This window comes from Rhinolophus sinicus, linkage group LG06 (assembly GCF_036562045.2).
Source record: "Rhinolophus sinicus isolate RSC01 linkage group LG06, ASM3656204v1, whole genome shotgun sequence".
Lineage (NCBI taxonomy): Eukaryota > Metazoa > Chordata > Mammalia > Chiroptera > Rhinolophidae > Rhinolophus > Rhinolophus sinicus.
Window position 1 is genome coordinate 104,278,584 of NC_133756.1, and position 17,743 is coordinate 104,296,326.

The 17,743-nt window shown below is 39.6% G+C and overlaps 1 protein-coding gene and 1 pseudogene across 6 annotated transcripts in view; both read right to left on the reverse strand.

Annotated features, from left to right (window-relative positions):
• The window catches only part of FAT3 (FAT atypical cadherin 3), a 633,732-nt gene that overhangs the window by 169,334 nt on the left and 446,655 nt on the right, over nucleotides 1–17,743 (reverse strand). The window lies entirely within an intron of this gene.
• LOC141572489 (phospholipid-transporting ATPase IF pseudogene) lies at nucleotides 544–3,516 on the reverse strand (annotated as a pseudogene).

Here is a 17,743-nt window from a genome sequence, read left to right on the forward strand (position 1 = left end):
GGTTGGACAATTAAGTCTGCGAACTCATCCTAGAAAAAGTGCTACGTACCTCATTACTGCATATCACTACAGTCACCTTCAAAGCACTCCCCTTGGGAAGCTATGCACCGATGCCAGTGCCTCGTCCACCCTTCAAAGCAATTTTGGAACTCTTTTTCTGGAATGGCCATCGGAGATGTCGTCATATTACTCTTGATGTCCTGAATGTCATCAAAATGCCTTCCTTTCAATATTTCCTTTACCTTCGAGTAAGGAAAGAAGTCATTGGGGGCCAGATCAAGTGAGTAGCGAGGATGATCCAATATAGTTGTTTACTGGCTAAAATCTCCCTCACAGACTGTGCCATGTGAGCTGGTGCATTGTCGTGATGCAAGAGCCATGAATTGCTAATGGAAAGTTCAGGCCATCTAACTTTTTCACGCAGCATTTTCAGCACTTCCAAATAGTAAACCTCATTAACCGTCCAGTTGGTATGAATTCATAATAAATACTCTCTTTGATATCAAAAAAGGTTAATAACATCATTGCAACAAGTTCTCAAACTTAATTGTCACACCTTGTAGGTTTCTCAGGTGAGATTTTTGTCAATCTTATTACCTTGGTTTTCTGCAACGATACCATACAGCAGCACAATACAGCTGAAGAATTTCTGTAAAAATCTATAAATAGGTTTTCATGCTCCCTGAGTGTAAGAGACAGGCTGGTCCCACCCACCACCAGCCCAGCTGAATCACAAGATCCTCTGTAATTCTTCTGGAAAGCTACCTCAATTGTTTAGCACATTCATTGTCTGATTTGGTTTATAAGTTCAAGGATATTCATGGTTCTGCGAAAATGCCCACATGATAAACTCACACAAATAGATGTTTCATGTTTGTCTCTGGTAGGTACCCATACTTTGAAACCAGCCATTTTCAACGCACGAATAGTTTCTCGAACTTTATCTTGTAGTCTGTCTTATACTGCCGTAGCTTCCAGTAATATCAGGTCTTTCTTTATGAACTAGAAGACATTTGCCCATTTGTCTTTCCATTGCTCCAAGGCAGTCCTGGCTTCAAATAGGTGTCTATTTATTACCTGTATTCTTTAGATGTCAATTGTCTATAGGCCATGCGCAGAGTTCTTAGCTCTTTCAAAGCAAATTCATCTACATGAATTATTTTTTCTATTTTTTCACCTATACGTTTAGGGAGAATTGATTATTCATCTCCCTTAGCAAATAAAAACTACTCACCTAAAGATGCATGAAAAATTACACTCATTCTCCTCTGATCTGTATCAAATTCCAGAATATGAAGCAGTTTGTAGCATTCCAGTTTTCCAAGTGTTTTAACTCCCATAGTTACTTCAGAATAGCCAGTAAATACAATGCCAATTCTTGCAGCAGCTTCCACTAGAGCCTTTTCATCTGGTGAAGACGCATAGCATTTCAACTGTGTGGGGGCAAGTCTGGATTGCCAGGGACCATCACCAATGCCATCAGTCTGAACATTACTAATCTGTACAGTGTGACAGAGACTGACTGCTTTACAGGAGAGATCATGTTCTTTAATTGGTTCAATTTCATTTTCAGGATCGGTTCTAAAAGAAGAACTACATATAAGATGGGATAAGTGGTTAAGATGGAATAAACTAAGATAAGTTTCCTTCTGAAGAATCTAGTGTTGGTCCTTTGGATACAAGTTTAACATTGATTCCCTAATATTTTATGCCATTAATTGAACATTCCCAAAATTGCATCTCGTTTTCTGTTAAGTGAACCAGTTTTATATGCAAACATATTCTCAACCTGTCGAAGTTCTTCATTCACCTTGGAAGTATTGACTTGAGCTTTCTGATCTGATCCTTGATAGAGATCAAGATCCCAGCCAGTATAAAATGATTCAAGAAATTTCTGCATTTCGACTGTAATGTACAATGAAATTGGAATGATTAAATTGCAGCATACCAAAAAGGCAAGAAGTCTGAAACAAATCTCAGAATTTTACTATTATTTTTTTGATGTTCTGTTTTTTGGTTCTACCAAGGTTCATCCCATTTTTCTTCAGCTTTCTATGTATATTTCAAGATGTACATGATGATGGCTTCAGAAATAAGCACTATTAGATAAATTATCAAAAATGTATCCATTGAGTTTTCTACTGGAGATCGTTTCTGTGACTTGCTCTTTTAATTTGATGCCATCTTAGTTTCCATTCTGGTGTATATAGCAACACCAATAATTTCTTTTGTGTTTTATAATCTAGCTCCATGAAGCAAGACTCTCTGGCCCCAATTTCTCCCATTTGTTGAGCTATTATTCATCCCGTGAATCTGTACAAGTCTGGTTGCTGACATTCTGTCACAGCTACAAGAGTGTCCAAATTGACAACTGTCTGTAATACTGCTGTTTGTGGAACTGCCACATGTATCTTCATGTTAGTTTCTCCATCCACACTAGCAGTTGTAATGTGACAAGAACCATCAAGTTGATCTGAGGACAGAAGCACCAAATCTGCAGGGAAAATTTCATCTTTGGCTATTCGAACAATATCCCCCACTCAAATGTTTTTTTGGTCTAGTTTTTACAAGGCCACCACTTTAGAAAACAAAAACTGGAGCTCCATTTACTTTGTTGTCTGCGTTATGTCATAACCAATCTTCGTATCTCTGCTTTATGGCAGTTACTGTTACTACAAAGAATAAGGGAAGCCCGCTGGTAATTGAACTGGTATGTGTATCAATCATAAGCTGAACAAAAAAATACAATAAGAAAATAAAAAATTGACACTTTTCTGAATTGTTCAAGTAAGATTTCTGGAATGAAATTCCACACAGTATACTTAGATGAATCGATCCAGTTATTTATAAATTTCTGAAGTGTGTAAAGGCCAGTGTGAGGAAACCTGTTTGCTATGCAAATAGCTCTTGTGTCACTTGGATGTGGTGGGTGAAAACCCAGTGGCCCCAGTGCCTCTCAGACGTGCAACAGCCACCTTCATTATTGACCTCTGTCATCCAAAGCACTGCCACAACCCCACTTCTGTCCTGTCTGACTACCCAGGCTCCCCTGATCCCACCCAAATGAATTTTTTTTTAAAAGGTAATTTCAGGTTTTACGTGCTATGAAGACACTCTAATAAAAAGTAATAAAGGGGGTCTGACTCCAATTTTTTGAATGCTGACAACTTTCAGGCACCACTATACTTTCTTCCCCAAGCTCAGGTACTCCCACCTTTGGTGCCAGCAAGAAGTACAAACCATGTCAGCACCAGCTGCATAGCAGGAACACTCACTCCAGCCCCAGCCTCATCTGCCATATAACCTCAAACCAGTCTCCTTTCCCTGCTTTCTCAAGGTTTGAGAATTCACTTTGCTCTCTGGACCAGTTTGAGAATTCACTCTGGACCAGTTTGAGAATTCACTCTGCTCTCCCCAGAAAGTGCGTTATTCGAATAATAAACCCTTCATAACCTGTTGGTGAATGTGTGGCACCATGTCTTGACAGTTGAACCAAAATTTGGGTGGAGGGTCCATCTCGTCTCTGAGGAGCGACCACATCATGGAAACAGGGCAAAGTGTCAGGATGACAAGCACACTAAGGACAGAACAAGGTCTCTGGAGGCCTAGACTCAGATACTGCACAATGTTACTTTCTCTGGATGCTATGGGTCACAGCAAGTCACCAAGCCGTCTCCACCTCTTAATGGGAGAAGCTGTAAAATCTGTGACCACTTCTACAATCCATCTTGATTATCTAGCTGAATCCAGTTTGGCATCATCCAGTTTACCCCTTTCATTATGATGTCCTATCACACTGAGCACAATCCTAGGCACTGAAGGAATGGTTGGAGAAGTGAACTAAAATCGGTTTGAAGTTAAGAACAATGTAATAGAAAAGAAAAAGTCTGTCATAAAACATTTTGAAAAAATCTATAAAAATCTTGTATAAAAGTCTTATACATATATATATAATCTTCATATATATGTATCTTCTATAAAATCATTTCATATATCATTGATATTTTTCAGTTATTTTGAACACAGCAGTATCAAACTTAGCTCTCTTGTCAGGTGGGTGACAGAGCCATTCCAGATAATTCTGACATTCTAATAACATAATTATGTAGCCATTTGATCGGTAGGAGGGTGAATCATCTGAGCCTCCTGACAGACCTGTGAGATGGGATAAAATGATTCACCTTTGGAAGCACAAATGCAATGTACACACTTGCATGTCAGTATGGATGTATGTTAGCTGAAGTGCCACATAGGTTCCCCCAATGGAAGGCAAACAGGTATTTGACTATGGATATTGGCTTTCCCTTGTCTTCAGAATGCCCTTCTGTTTTTGCATCCATTGAGCAAAATATTTACTGACTGTGCTAGGTATTACAGACAATGAAGCATGCAGAGTTTTTGCCTTGAAGGAGAAGGAAATTATTAACAATTGATATATTGCTGTTAGGTACAAAAGTAATTGCAGTTTTTGCAATTTTTAACTTTTTAAACCGCAATTACTTTTGCACCAACCTAATACATGCAAGGCAGTCTGGTGGTCTCTTCTCTCTACATATGCTTTCTACACAGCACTTACAACCACCCAATGAGGTGGTGGTATTATATGTGTTACAGTTGCGCATACTGAGACTATCATAGATTAGAAATTTGCTCTAGATCATTCTACAAATATATGGCCGAATCTTGATTCAAACCCTGGTCAGCTTGAACCTACACCCAGGTTCTTTCCAGCCTGTAACAATGGGTTTCTTCCAGTTGTACAAATGTTCCACTGGTTGTTACTTTCTGTTAGAACATTAGACTACTACTACAGTTATAAAACAGAAAACTCCCTCCCTTCCCTCAAAGAATCTCTCTCTGGAGTCCATCTCTCCACAATTGTGATTCACTTGGGATGATGGGTTCATCAGACAAAGTGGCCCTGGAGAGTGAATTGTCTATTCCTCAGGGTCAAATCCCAAGTACACATACAGTGAAGAAGAAAATTAAAATACATGGACTTTAAGTCAAACTAACCTGTGTTAGAGACACTGCAGTTGCCAGAGTGGCAGAAACATGCAGCGTGAAGAACTTTACAGAAATGAGTAACACTAAAATACATGTAAATTTACAATATAAAAGAAGGAAAATTATCTTTCTATATTTTTTTTTTCCAGAAAATGCTTATGAAAGCCTTCTTCTTTTCTTTTCTTTCTTTCTTTTTATTTTTTATTTTTGCACAAGACAAGAGTAGAACAGTCCTGAGATATACTCTGCTGGGGAATGAGAATTAAGCAGGTAGCAGCTGGCGTGAAGACCATATCACTTCATCTAAAGAGAAGGAACACAAATGAGGCCAAGCACACTTACGAGGTCTTTGTAGGCCCGCTGCTTAAAGCAGCTTCTGACAACTGTGGGAAATAACTACCCTGTTCTTCCCTTACGTCTTTCTCTCAATCCCCAAGTTTTGCCCATTTTCCCATGTCTCTTATCTTACCGATATCCTCACCTGTGAGTGGGTAGCAATCCCCTCATACTTGGATCTGCCTCCTAACTGGCCAGTTGCTCTTAGTCCCTTCCTTACTCCAAAGTCCCCTTTTATACCAGATAAATTATCTTTGCATACAACTTTCATCATGTCACCATTCAGATCAAAAACCTTTCATTGCTCTGTAGTTCCTCATGTTTCTAGTCAAAACATTACCTCACTGCTCTCCAAATCCTGCTTCCCTTGGCAGTTAGGCTACTCTTGTCAGTCTCCCGAGTGTGCCGTACCCATCCCTCTCCATGCCCGTACGTGGATCGTACATGCCATCTTCTTTTACAGGGCTTCTCTTCTTATCCAAGGTCCAGGTCAAGTGTCTCGTTTTCCATGAAGCCCTCCTGACAAGTCCAGCACTTAATTCTTACAGGACATACAAGGTGTTTCTCACAATGGGACACATGATTTTATCATGTATTGTCCTACAGTTAATTATTGCATCACTTGTGATATTCTGGTGTCCCCAACTGTTTTAGAGTAACCTTGAGTTTAATCACCATGTTTTATGTGTTGGAACTACTCACATGTGTATGTGTGTTCAGGTACACGTATGTGTATCTATAGTTATTTATTTACTGTATTAACCATGAGCTGTTAACCAAATCCCAAATATTTGCACATTCTCATGAATGATAATTTATATAGATTTAACATCAATTTAAATATTCCAAGAGCATTTTATTACATGTATTGATAAATTAGATTTTTACAAAGTAGGCTCATTGCTCCTATAAGCCCCAAATAAAATATACAAGAAAAAATTAAAGATTTTGTCCGGTAACCCCAGCAGTTTTCTCCTTTTAAAAACACAATAAAATAACACAATAAGACTGTGGTTTCTAGAACAGTTGAGGATGTCCCTTTATGGATCATTCATTCATTCATTCATTCATTCAACTAAATAGTTCCAGGATGCCAGGCACTATATCAAGTATCAAGGGTGTTATTGGTATGAAAACTCTTTGTGGATAGTTTCTATTAAGCCAAAAGGAAAATTAAATTTCACAGGAGAAATACATATGGAAATTGCCAGATATTCCAAAGTCTAGTGATAGGCGAATTAGGCTGGGGTTTTCCTGATGAAATAAACTTTTCCCAGCTCCGACTGATTTCGATTTCAACATTTACTGTGCACACAGTTTGACTGAGGTTTGTCAGAGCTATTTAATTGTCATAGAGCTACTCAAATTTTCTCTATTTCTCTCCTTTTTGCATTGGGGGATTATGATGTGGAGAGCTTGGAGGGTAGAGACTGGAAAAGTGAGTACACTGAGCCCCCCGATTTTAGTGTGGGAAGTAAAGTTTCTCTGCGTTTTAATGAATTCTTGGACAACCTCATGGCTTTGCTCCCAAAATGCCCTGCTGGAATGGAGGATTATCTTACATGGGTCATTACCCTTCCAAGCGTTAAGCCCCAGAATGAGCATTAAATTAAAATTCCCTGCACCTAGTAGGCAGAACATTGGGACACTCAAAAGATGTGAAAGTGCTAAATGAATTCTGAGCAATAATATTATCACCACTGCATATTTATTGAGTTCAACAGGATGCTAAGTACTACACAGACAGATAATATAAGCAGCCTGTACAAAAAAGGCAACAGCAATAGTCTTATAAGAACTCTCCCATTCATCTGCTTTAGGAATAGACACTGTAACTAGACTCGTTAGAAATAGTCTCGTCTTTTCAAAAGTGTCCTCAAGGCTCTCTACGCTTTTCTTTTATTTGAAAGTGGCCGATTTTCTACAGTTACCATTTATGAATGTGGCCAAGTCTCCCAATTTGAAAATTACCATAAGAATGCTGCAGGCATTAAACTGAAGAACTTCATCCTTTTGCAACCGGAAATTATGAATGGAGTAGTCTGGGAAATCTTAAACAAATTAGTTGTAAAATATGATATACATACATGGTTTTTATTCAACTGGGGCAATATGCGTTTTCAAAATTGATAATATTGCTCTTTTTGAATAGCCTTCAATTTTCGGAAGAAAATGCATGCATTTGAATGCCAAAAGAACCCACAGTTTAGGCTAAGATTAGAGTGCAAATATTCAAAGCACGAAACAAATTTCTGATTTTTAACAAGTGTACACAAAATAGAGGAAAAATTAAAAGTACAGTATACTCGATATGTATATGCAAGAAAAACGTGCACGTGGATGAGCACAAAGAATAACTTTGCCTATACAAAAATGAATTGAATTTCAGAGAATCCTGACTTGCTTTATTTAAATGCCAGCCCATCAGGGTTATAAGGGAAAAAAAAAATTAAGCACTTTAGAGAAAATGGGTTATAAACTGTCATTGTTGAGTTTAGTGTTCTGACAACTTTGAAAGTAACTATAATGTAATTTCCCAAGTTGGTAGCTAAAATAATGGAACATCTGGATGCCATTGAAATGTATGACAATCAAGAAGAGAAAAGAAAAGCAGTGGGAACAATGCTTTTCTTCTTTGCTTATAATTCTTCGTGGTGTTGAACTCTTGCTCCAAACCTCAGTTTGTGGCAGTCAAGGGCAACTTCCTTCTCAAAGATTCACCTGTCATTCCCAATCGTATGGGTCCAGCTGGGGCCTCCTTATCACTTCCAGCAGCTGTACTTCCCACTGGCTTGCCTTCTTAATCTGCTGTTAGACCTCATGCCTGAGCACCCGTGTGAAGCGGTAAGCCATGTACAATGTCCCATGTAAACTGGTCAGAGCGTGGTTTCAAGCTCATGTGCTGGGTCTGGCCTTTGGAAATGTAGGCATCTCCAGAAAACACCATTGATTAAGCAACCACAGAGTCCAATGAGCTCTATCATTCTAGGGACAAGGGACGCTACCATGGATGATGTAATGAAGTTGAATTGTAGACACAAATGATCCAGATACATTTGTCTTACCAGCTGGTAACCTCATCGACGGTGCTTCCTTCTACAGTTTCTGGACTGGCCTTGCCATTTGTCAGATGTCTAAAGTTACAGATTATGTTGTTAGAAATATCTGGGCACCTGCCTATATAGCTAAAGCTCCTCCCAGATAAGAACTGATTGTAACTGAGTTGAGATTCATTTTCTTCTTCCTTTGTCTAACCACAGTAGGGAGGAGGGGGAAACATTTTTCAACCCCAGTCAGCCAATGCTTACTTTAATCTAATAAGTATAACCTCAGTGCCAGGAGGAAAACAAAAGTAGCTATTAAGGACTTTGTAATCTACGGTCTCACCACAGACACATATTCATGAATTATATACTTCTTTGCATTTTTACCCTCGAAAAAGGATATTTCAGAGGAGCATATTATTTTTCTTGCGCTCCCTTACCAAAAGCCACGTTTCAAGGTTGTCTGAAAGTAGAGTCTCTCTGAGTGCACAGATGACTTATTCTTGGCATGCATACTAGAGTCTTTCCAGAGTCCCTTTCCCTTAACAGTTCCAAGTTGGAACTGATTCGGCACATGTAAGGGCTGCCCTTCTTTCTACTAGTTCTACGTGCAACATCTGATGGGATTTTGCTTTTAAACATAGGAAGGCATATGTGCCCTCTCAAAGACATGTCAAGCCTCAACTACAGTTTGGTTTGGATCCTTTCCTTCTTTTTACACCACAGTTTGTCACCAGTAGAGAATGCAGACAACAATGTCAAATGTGAATGTTGCTTGCAGGCTCACATTTGGCAAATATTTACCCTGATCTTTAATTTGGGATTTAACAGTCTATCATCTAGTAGATGATTTCTAAGGTACTGTTTAATGCTGAAATTTATGATTCTGTGGGATTTATTTGCACTTTTGTGAAAAGATGCTTACCATATATCATTTTGCCTTCAATGAAAAAAATTTATAATTATAATTAGTTTTAACCGTTTAAACCGCAATTACTTTTGCACCAACCTAATAGAATATTAATATTCTACAGTAGGAGAGAGGGGAGTATTTCATATTTGTGGATAAAATGTTCAGATGTCTAAGATTACATATTTAGGTTACACGTTCAGGTTACTGATATAATTTTCCAAATGCCACGAGTTAATGTACAGTAGTCTTTTTTTTTCAAGTGTTTCAGAAACATGTGTGTAAAAATTTTCTTACTCTGTGTATTTTTTCTTTCGATAAGTGAATACTGTAAGGTAGAGTATCACAACTCCAAACAAGGGAAGGATTTTTGCTCATATTTGTGTGCAGTCTGGTCAAGTGCTTGAAAAGACCTCCTAAAGGACATTTGATCATGTCCAGGGGCTTTCTTTCAGCTGATCCACAGGCAGAGAGAGGCTAACTAAACACCTGCCTGAAAGTGGGCACCAAACCCACACTATGGAAGTGAACAGGGGAGCTAGGGGGCTGGGCTGTATCCATGCAGTCTTTCAGAATAAGTGACAGGCGACTGTTACTTAAGGTCATTGAAAACACTACCACATGCAACCTCACACAAGTGAAAAAAAATAACAAACTGAATGTGAATTTGCTAATGTAACAAAATGCCACAAAATAAATTGATAAATGCAAAAAGGGGGGTTACAAAATAATATGTATAGTATTATTTCAAATTTTATGCAGGCTTATATGTAATATGTGAGCTTACAGATATAAACGCAAAAAGAAGTTCAGAAAGTTTATACTCCAAAATATAAAAAGTGATCATCAAGTGGGGAAATTATGAGTGTTAAATTTTTCTTCTTTTTTGCCTTTCTGTCTCTTCCTCTCTCTTTATCTCTAATGAACATGTATTCTATATTATATGTTTCCAGTACATCATAGTTACATGTTTATAATTATTCTATAATTAGAAATAACTATTTTAAAAAATCCTACCACAGGCACTATGCGATTTCTAAAAGAAGAATTTGAAATAGACTCTAATTTTCTCTTTTGCTGAGGTGTATATACCCACATGCTTAAAACTGTCAGAAAGTGACTTCACTCTTCCTTACATATAGATGTCCTTGTGATATGACAGAAACTTTTAAATGAGTTGCTGCTGGAAGCATCATTTTTGAAGATAGTTAAATGGTTTTGTGCATGTATCAAAGCACACATCATGGGTCTGTCACAGCCTTGCTCAGAGAGATTTGTAATTCTTCATCCCGAGGCAGAGCGAGCATGTCCTGGTTATCACTGATAGAGACAGAACAGCATCTCCTATTGTAAAATGCTACATAAAAACCCCATCATGTTCTCTAGCTGAAACCAAACAAGCACATTTCCAATTCTAGAAGAGTCTGTCTATTGCAGCCCCGTTTCCCTGCTGGAAAGGCTATAATGTTTTCAATTTAACTGCAGACATTCTGACTTCATCACCTAATGAGAAGAGGTCTAAGGCCTTCAATGGTAATGATGGAATATGTAAAGATAAGACTTTGCCCAACTTATTCTCAACTGACAAAGAGCTGTCCCCATATCATCAAGAGAAAATTATCAGTGATTCGGTCACCTATGGGATACCAAAAGTTGTTTTCACAGCATTTAATTTAAAAGCAAGAAAAAAAACAAATGAAGTCCTTCTCTATATGGAGAAAGTTAGAAGACATTCTGCCTTTTTTCAGAACATGGGGCTTGGTTGGTCAGAAGCCCCTTGTTCCATGGGGATTAGTTGCCCAATTTAAAGTGTCTGCATGAAACTTCTTAAGTGGGCTATTAATGAGTACTCATTTATTTTTTAAAATATTGAGCTTTTTCTGTTTTATTTTAAAGTAGTATCCTAAAAGTAGATTTCATCTCAATTACATTATAGCAAAGTATACATTAGCACAGAACTTTGCCCCACATCCAATTTTAAGATTTATCAGCATCTTTAAAAGCGTATTGTGGCATGCCAGGAATTATAACAGGGTACCTCATGAAAAATCTATGACCTTCCTTTTGAATTATATATTTATGACCTCCCAAGGATGATGGGTTTCAGGTAAGTAAATGTGATTTAGGAACTGCTTTTAGGCTCCAAATACTCACTGGGGTTGGCAACTGGCTTCTGTATGACTGGGATACAGTAGGGTGAAGCCTTTTCCCCTCCTGCTTGTCAGCTGGCACCAAGGGAGACCTGCAAACCCCTTTCTTGAGAACCTACTTTCAATGGATTTCTATGAAGTACAAAACACTGTAATCTCAGAGCCATGGCTTATCTGGGGTGTGAATGACCTGGAGCCCTAAATTTAAAGTTCAACCAACATTCATTGAGCTCCTGTGATGTCCCAGGTATTGTTCTAGGTGCTGGGAGTGCAAAGAGGGGTACTCCTTAGTTCTGGCCATCGATCCTACTGTTGACCTTCACCAAAGGGAAGGCCAGGAAGGGAGAGGATGCAGACTCTCTGGGGAGCTCATCCTGCAGCTTGCTAACAGAGCTGGGAATGGCCTGAAGGAGAGGTAGAGCTTGAAACTACTAAAGGCAATACATTCGGAATTATGGTATCTGTCACTGGATATTAACCACGCTGTGGATTACCTCCACTGAGACTCCTGACTGCTCACGATTGGTTTATTATTTCCACACAATTGAGGTGTTAACATCTGAATGAAACAGAAAACAAATTCCCATTATGTGATTTAAATATTAAACACACTTACTACACTGAAAACTAAACACAAGATTAGGTAGGCCCGAAGATGGCTAACTTGGAAAAACTAGGTATCTGTCCCACGCTAGTCGCAAGAATAATTACGTACTTATTCTTTCGATTCTTGACAATGCTACAGCTCTGCCATTTGACACCTTAGTCCCCATCTCAGATTCTGATTTAGAAAGCCAGAGGCCTGCAAATCCTCCAGAAAAGCCCCAGTGACCTTCTTCAGAACTAGGCCAGAACCCGTATGGCCGTGTATTTAGCCTATCTTAGGACAAGAAGACCTTCCAACTTACATGATCGTGAGCCATTTAAATGGATGCTGGCAAATGGAAGGTGACAAATCTCTGAAACTTTGGACTCTTCTTCAGAAGAGGAAGGAAGGAATTAATACTTTTTTGAGCACAAAGCATGTGCAAGCATGTCCCTACTGTAGGTACATTTATAGATGCTCTCTCATTAAAGTGCTATAATTATATTCAACAACTATGAGCCAAACTATAAATACAATGCATAATATAATGCACTAAGTGTTCTGAATTCTGCCACAAAAAGACCACTTCAGGAATCACAAGGAAATAATTTTAAGCTTCTAATCAATATGTGTAACGTACATGCAACATGCCAATCCTCACAAAATCTTATGGAGAAGGTATTATTATTGTTCTAAGTTTACAGGTGAGGAAACTGAGGCTAGATAAAGAAAGGTTATACAGCTAGTGAGTTGCTAGGTCTGTCTGCCTCCAAATCCTATGCTTTAACCATCTCTGTCTACATTTGTAGTACAAGATTAGTTTGATATAATCTATAAAAGAACTAGTATAATTAGGGCATTATTTTATTTCTCACTAATTCAGATTGAATAATTGTGTAAAATACGTACAGCTCTATATCCAAAAAACTAAAATAACCAAATTTATCGCAGGTTTTCTCAATTTGAAAAGAATGGGTGGTATTTGTCCCAACATACCAACCCATTTTCCTTGGCTCTGACATTGGCCGTCTCCTGACTTATTTTCCTTATAGTAATCTGCATCCTGCTGAGAACCCTCTCAGCATTTCACTAAACCAGTGTTGCCACACAAGAGATGAGGTCGGTAGCCCCTGATTCACCCCAAAAGCAAGTCACTTGAAAAGTCCCCAAACCACAGCTCATTTGAACAAAGCTGTTTGCAGCAAGCCAAAGTAGTATTTCCTTTTTATTAATAGAGGCACTTGAGTTGGAATCTCATGTTCTGATGCTGCTGCCATTACATTTTTTATTTTCCCACAGAAGGACTTAAAAGTGCTCAACTGGGTCATACGCATCTGGTGTTAGGCATAGGCTTGGATGGTTCCTGAGGCGCCCAAATGACATCAGACTGGACGGATCATTCTGCAGCTCAGAGAGTATGCTGCACAACATAAACTAGGAAAGCAACACAATGGAAAAGGAGGAAAAAGGAGCTTCAGATGCACAGGACAGGGTCAATTTAGCATCACTACACTAGGGGGAGAAGCCAGCTCAGCTTCCAGAATGTGACTGAAGTGAGATCTTATGATTGCTCAGGGAAACCTGAACCTCTTCTCTGACAAGGGATAAGCCAGTTATGTGACCAGACCTGTGGGGTAAGAGGCTCTCCTCCACCCCTTCCCTCCCCGCAGGACCCAACCAGCACTTGCCCGGGAAGGCCTGAAGGCAGCAGCAGCATAGCACCACATTCGGAAATCATTCACAAGTGAAAACAAAAGCAGAGCCTCAGCTCTCTGCAGCCTGTGTGCCCAGCTCAACAAGCTGTGACATGCCTGGAGCAATTATCTGCCCAGGCAGCACCCATGAGCAGAGCGCAAAAGCCAGTTCATTTCCATTCCATGCTGAACCACTGGGTGGAAGGACCATCCCAGGTCCAAGGGAACAGGTTTTATTTACTGTTACTCTACTGATTGTAGTGTTCAGATTCAAGAGGGAACAAAACAGATGCACCCTTTCACAAAATTAGGTAAATTAGAGGTGGTTATTTATGGAATTAAAGATTTCTTCCAGTCCACTCTTCTATCGCATGTAAATGTTTGCCTGCAGATTATTAACTTGGAGGCTAAGCAGGGACACAGACAAGCACAGCTACGAACTGAAGAACTGCCAGCGGGGGGGGGGGGGGGGCAAAGTAGACATGATGCCCAGGAAATTCTATGTGACCCAAGGACCCAAAGTACCATCTCCCTTCCTCGGTTCAGATGAAGACAGTTGGGGAGGTGGCTCAGGAAGATGGCCCTCACCTAAGATCCTAAACAGGTCCTTACACGCTGTCATCTCCAACCTCAACAGGGTCTCTTAAGACTAAGCCCTGAGCTCTTTTCTTATATTTTTAATGGGTCCAAAGGGGGCACATTGCAAAAACATGTGGGGTAAAGAGATGACAAAGAACTAATCGTATTCTACAATACATGTGGATTCCTTCATTGTGAGAGGATTATGAATTATGAGGCAGGTAAGAAAAGAAAACTTCCTTTACACCAAATGTTGCAAAACAAGGGCTCACTGGTTATACAACATTAAAAAAAATGGAGGTGTTAACATTTAATATAGGAAGATCTGGCATATAAATCCAATTTTATTTTGTTTTTTGGAAAAAATAAAGACTTTCTTATGAAGTTGGGCCCACCTGCTTCCACACCCGCCACTGGCTGAGTCTCTTTAGAAGGCGGAGGTGAGACCCACCACACTGCCCCATTTTACCTTCTCTGACACAGCACACATGGTGGTCCTCTGAATTCCCCGCCAAGTCCTGTGGGCAACTCGCAATCTCTGTGTAGAACAAACTATCTCTGAGAATTAATATTTGCTTTGAAAATTTATTTGTGTGTCTCATTCAATATTTACTCTTTGGTCAATTGGGAAAATAAAGTGGCATGTCTGTATTCACAATGCTGGGACAATCCCACAAGGGATCATTCTTAAGGGCCTGCACCGACCTGAACTGCTCTGAGAAATGGAATTGCAACCCTTGCTCCTACCTCATACCAACGTGTGTGCACATGTATGTGCACGTGTGTGTGCACACACACCACCACCGCCACCACCACTGCCACTACCACCACCATCACCACCAGTATTCCTTCTTAACTGAACTTTGAGCGCCAAAGGCCAGCCCAGACTAGCCTGCTGAAACCTTCTCAGGGCATTAAGATTTAAGAAAAACACTGATTTAGAAAAATCGGCAGGGGAGGGGTTTGTTCCCAAGCAAGAACAATTTCCATGGGAAAAGCCATAGGATTTCTGGGAAAGATGGGCGGGAAACTCTCATTGAGGAGAGTGAAGGAGGCAGGCACTCAGAAAAGGCAACACTCAGAAAAGGAGAGAAGTAATTAGAAACCAACATATGCCATAAGAGGGCCTTCTCAGAAGATTTTAACTTGAGGAACACTTTTCCCTTGTAACCTGGAGCATGAAAAATGAAAATAATTGTATTTAGATGGAGGTTTTATCCTCTTAGACTGAAATTGCAGTTGCCCCAGTCCCTTTGTAACGTCTCATGCGTGTAGATAGCCTTGTGAGGTGCTGGTGGAGAAGAGAGGGGCAGGGACAGGCCAGTAAATGAAGCCTGTGTTAGCAGAGTTGGTTTCTCATGAGACCTCCCTCCCTGGCTTGTAGATGGCCATCTTCTCCCTGTGTCTTCACATGGTCATCCTTCTATACGTGTCTGTGTCCAAATTTCCTTTTCTTATAAGGACACCAGTCATATTGGATTAGGGCCCACCCTAATGACCTAATTTAAATGTAACTACCTCTTTAAAGACTCCAAATACAGTCACATTCTGAGGTGCTAGGGGTTAGGACTTGAACATATGACTCATGAAGGTACACCATTAAGCCCATAACACATAGTCCACACTCTACTGCTGGAGTCCAAGCTGGTACTCACAATGTAGGCACAGCATCCACTCAGATGGACTTTGTCCTAGAACTTGAGACAGTGCCCAGTAGCAGACAGGGCCCCTGTCCAGAGCTGGGTGGTCAGTGTAGGGCACAGTAGTAAGTTCTGAAGAGCAGCTGAAGGAGTGGTGGATGGACAACCAAAGAATATACGAGAAAACTTCCTCTTTTCCTACATGTATATGCTGACCCTTGAGGGCGAGCTGACCTGACACCTGGTAAATCTGTTATAAAATGAGAGTGGGAAAAGATGATTCAATTTGCCACATTTCAATATGTGGATGAATGTTTAAGGCTATATTTGTCCAATAAAAGTAGGAAAGCCTATATTGGACACTACTATGAAGTGATTGAATGACTGTGGCTCTCTCTTTCTCTTCTCCTTTCTCAGTCTCAGTTTCTGCATCTGTATATTGGGAGAGAAGCAGTTTGGATGATAGGAATGAAAAACAGCCCCTTGGTTCCAGGACAGCAGCTAACTACCGTGTTTCCCCAAAATAAGACCTAACCGGATAATCAGCTCTAATGCATCTTTTGGAGCAAAAATTAATATAAGACCCAGTCTTATTTTACTATAATATAAAACCGGGTATAATATAATATAATATAATATAATATAATATAATATAATATAATATAATATATATATAATATAATACCAGGTCTTATACTAATTTTTGCTCCAAAAGATGCATTAGAGCTGATTGTCTGGCTAGGTCTTATTTTCGGGGAAACACGGTAGCAGCCTATGAATAATCAGCAGTTTAATCTTTAATAGACCTCAGTGTGAAAGGTAAAGGAGAAAACACTAACTCCACTAACAGAACCTAGCTGCCTAATCCAATGCCAGGCCCAGAATAAGCATCTGATAAAGCTTTTAAGACAGGAAGAAAACAGAGTGAGTTTCCATTAACTTTATCCAAGTGGATACAACATGAATGTGAACAATTAAGGCTTGAAAGGCGTGGTCCTAGAAGCAGAGAACCAGCAGAGAGGGTGTCATGCTGTTTTCGGAAAACAGAAGTCATGACCAACTCCCCTGAGGCCAGGGCCTGCTACCAGTGCTATTTATGTGCCCATATACACCATCTTTTTTGAGGGCCTACTGATACTTCCTACAAAGAGTTTTGAAGGTGGCAGAAAGAGGAGCCTAATGAGAGAAACTTCTGTTTCTCTTGGAGTTAAATTTTCAAAATACAGACTGCTTAATGGGTTGAAATAGGCGTGCGATTCTTTACCACCAGAAATTACCATCATTTCCAAAGTAGATACTTATCAAAGAAACCGCGAAGGATATGCACTCACTGAAGAAATCAATTTGCATCCTAAGGCAACAGAAAATGTTATAAAAATTTATTGAAGAGCAGTATTTTTCCCTCAGAAAATAAAACTATAGAAAGGGATGAGAATTTCAGACGGGAAGAAAAAACAGTCACAGGAGCTGCACCTTACAGAGGGCGATGGATATGGATGGGTATGCTAAAGGGACAGACACTAAATAATTTACATTCCTATAGATTTAGTGTATTCCTCTGTAATGCGTTTTGCTATTTATACCGACTGCACTATAAAATATCACCACGTTCCCTTGGCTACTTTGAGTTATACGAACACACACAAAATCATTTCTCACCCTCAGTCTTTTTATTGGTTGCTGGGTCTTGTCATCTTTTTTGATTTGCAAATAAAATACTCTCTCTGTTCTCTCTGGGCGACTTTTATCAGAACCATCCAGCCCTGAACAGGGAAACATTTCAAGATCAAAAGGGAG